General features: G+C 42.3%; 1 long non-coding RNA gene across 1 annotated transcript; it reads right to left on the bottom strand.

Moving 5' to 3' along the window:
- Positions 1–1100: 1100 nt before the first annotated feature.
- Positions 1101–3369, bottom strand: LOC136458015 (uncharacterized). Its single transcript, XR_010759863.1, has 4 exons — positions 3052–3369; positions 2715–2913; positions 2463–2623; positions 1101–1461 (listed from the first exon to the last, which is right to left on the bottom strand). It is a non-coding gene; the product is annotated as an uncharacterized lncRNA (long non-coding RNA).
- Positions 3370–3680: the final 311 nt, after the last annotated feature.

The following is a 3680-nucleotide window of genomic DNA, read 5'->3' as shown; positions in this document are numbered from 1 at the left end:
CAGATGCACCTTGACCGAACGCGCCACCGCGTCAGGTCTTCACCGCGTTCACTTAGCCTCTTACGTCACTGTACGTTACCTATGACCGAACGCAGACCTTGTGCATCTGCACATTTACTGTGCTGCGTCCGATCACGGACCAGACACCACCGAGTGAGCCTCCTTCATTTATAATTGACCGAACTCAGCACAGGTGCATCCAGTCACTACGTGACCAGCGTCTGGTCACTGAATTTCAGTGGCAATCTCCTCCTTCACTTCACCAACTTCTCCCCCTTGCTCATATGTGCTAACCACCAAATGTATCACCTTGTGCACATATGTTAGCATATTTTCACAAACATTTTTAAGGGTGTTAGCACTCCACTAGATCATAAATGCATATGCATTGAGTTAGAGCACCTATGGCACTTTGATAACCGCATTTCGATACGAGTTTCACCCCTCTTAATAGTACGGCTATCAATCCTAAATGTGATCACACTCACTAAGTGTCTTGATCACCAAAACAAAATGGCTCCTACCACTTATACTTTGCCTTGAGCCTTTTGTTTTTCTCTTTCTTCTTTTCCAAGGACAAGCACTTGATCATCATGTCCAAACCATCATCACATCATGATCTCATTTGCTTCACCACTTGGAATGTGTCACCTATCTCATAATCACTTCAGATAAACTAGGTTAGCACATAGGGTTTTATCAATTCACCAAAACCAAACTAGAGCTTTCTGTACTACAAGAGATATGACCTTCTACGACGTTGCACTAATGTCGTAGAAACTGAAAAATTTGTCGTATTTCACAGTTTACGACACACGCGCAACAAAAATGGATTCGTCGCCTATTCCCCGTAGCTAAAGGTGTTCTGTGACAAAACTGATAATGTCATCGTAATTTTTGCGACGTTCATACTTGCGTCGTTGATTTACGACGCTCAATTATCGTCGTTATTAAGCAAAGAAAACATCGTGAACCATTGACCATGGATGTCTATGCAGGTTCCACGTAGGATAATAAAATGTCATACAATATTATTCATATAATGTAGTAATTCAATATATTATAGCCAACTATATATATTGTAGCTAACATAACCAGTTTATAACCAACAAGCAAATTGAAATGGCCACATTCATTACACCACTTGGCAAATCAGATCCATTAATAGTTGCATGTCCAAATAATTCTCATGTCAAACTCAACAAAAAATACATGAACCTCACATGTCCAAGTTATTACTAGGTCCAACAAGTAGCAAAATAATCGCCATGAAATTTATCTAAGTGCTGCACCAACTCTTGTACACGTGCTGCAGCAGTAGTGTTCTCTTGGAGGCCAGTGACTTGAGGCCAACATTTTGAAGAAATTTATTTGATGGCAAAACATGAGCAACGGCTTCTCCAAGAGTCTGTGGTTGTTCCCCATCTGGTCAAACTGAGACATGATAGCTTTCATTTGAGCCTAACATGACAAAAAATAGTTTCGATTAGTAGCTAAAATGGGTTGCACCAGGGTAGCTAAGTAGTAGCACGGCTTAAGTTTGCATTATCATCATAGAAATTTAGTCTGCAATAATATTCAGATTCTTTTTTAACAAATAGCTAGCTGGAAGTGCCATCCATATTGCAACAATATTCAGAATCCAAAAAGCAGTAGTTCAATAGTGTCTATTAGACAAATTTTCCGAATATAAATGCAAGGATGTGTAGCAGCTATCCTAGCATCTCAACTACCGTTTTTCCAGACTCTTATGTAAGAAATGGGTCATACAGATCCATCGGATGTGTAGCAGCTATCATTTAATTACAGGATCACAGCCAAGATGCTCAAAGTGGCAAGATTTCTCAATACAAAATTTTTCAAGTCTAAAAAATGCAATAGGATAGATCAAATGTAGCAAATAATAGCAGGCTACCTAACATCTAGCTTCCCTGTCTAACTGTCCACAGAAACTTCATGGCAAAATTTCACATTTGGCAGTATACAAAGTTGAATTGTAGAGACAGGACACTGGAAACACAATACAAGGCTGAAGGTTACTGACAGTATATTTAGTTGGACTATGTGCTGCCATATTTGGAGTGGAACAGAAATCTCTGAAATCACTGGTATGGCAACAGGACTTCTGTATAACAATAAAGGTGGACTGGAAAGGAATAGGTGTAGCAATGAAATCATCTGCTGGTGAGAACTATCTTGGGAGGATGATCCAATAAGCTGATTTATGTGTCAATCGGCAATGCTAAAGTGCTAATACTAGCTATGTAATTGTAATTTCCCATCCCCAAGTATATGCAATCTGACTACTTTTGTCTTGAGTACCCCTCTTCCGTTGGTTCAGATTTTATATCCACCTCAGCTAATGAATAATGAATAACTGGACGCTATGTTTATGATCTATATGTGCACAAAGTAGAACATAAGCTAAATAGGTCAAACAAACATAAGGCAAGGATGTTTACCATGTTCCAGTTGTACGATATAATGCCGCTGAGCTTACAAAGCATGTCAGTATACACGACACTAGGGCTAAGAGCAATGGCTGCCAATCCAGGAGGGAGCTGTTTCGCCAAGCAGTGTGTCAAGCCCCAATTGCCTACTTCGAAGCACAATATGGAGCAACCTGAAATGGCAATATGCAATTTAGTATGTACTGCGGATTTTGATTCAACAGAAGAAACCACTATAATGCATTCGATGGCTTTTTGTCCGACCTCTGCAGCAGCAGATCTTTGCCAAGCAGAGAGAATAGATTGATTATAATACCATGTCTCTTCTCTATCATAAGTGGCACGAAATGGCGGAACACATTTGCTATTCCCCTGATATTTGTATGGGCCACCGTATCAAAATCTTCCGCTAGAACATTATTCCATGTCTTGTTATTCTTGTTTATTGTACCCGCACAGTTTACTGCCAGAATACCTCAAGAGTAAGAACCCAGGAAATTTTCTTTGTGCATATATTCACTAAATCAAACCAAAGCTTTACACCTACTAATTTCCACTGCTAGAAAACCAGATCCGAGACTGAGAGTGTGCACAACAGTACCTCAGGTCCACAGGAAGGGCTCCAACGGCATGCGGCCACGAAACCCAAGATGCGGCGGAGTGGAGACGGCCACCTGCATCGTGGATCCCAGCTTGCGATGTTTTGGGAGGCGGCGTGGACTCGCGGAGAGGCCGCCGCCGGCGTGGACGCCCGGGACGTAGCAGGCGGCGTGGATATGCGGGAGGCGGCCGCCGCCGCGGAAGCGAGGGAGAGGCCCGGCGGCGCGCATGCAGGCAGTGCTGTCCCCAGGATGTGTGGAGGTGGCTCGCGTGGATTTAGGATTGGGGAGGGGAAAAGTGAGCGGCTTAGGGTTTTGGCCTCTGGACGCGGTGATAAAGCAATAGAGTTTTTTTCTCTCATCATGTGGGTCCGAGAGATTTTAGATTTCGGGCAGGCAGCGACGAGGAAGGCGCGAAAGGATGGAAATCAGGCGCGCTGCGAAATTTTAGGCGGCAATACGACCTTAAATTAACATTTGCGCTCAACCTACAGGGTTATTCTTGTGAGCTTTTTTTATATACTGTAAGTAAACCAAATAAACTGAATATCCCAGTGAGCTTTTTTTATATACTGATAGGAAAAAAACAGCACACACAAAAAAAAATCCTATTTCCAGTACGGAGTGGTGT

This window comes from Miscanthus floridulus, chromosome 6 (genome assembly GCF_019320115.1).
Source record: "Miscanthus floridulus cultivar M001 chromosome 6, ASM1932011v1, whole genome shotgun sequence".
NCBI classification, from domain to species: Eukaryota; Viridiplantae; Streptophyta; class Magnoliopsida; order Poales; family Poaceae; genus Miscanthus; species Miscanthus floridulus.
Note: the sequence above shows the minus strand (reverse complement) of the source record. Positions and strands in the feature narration are given on the sequence as shown.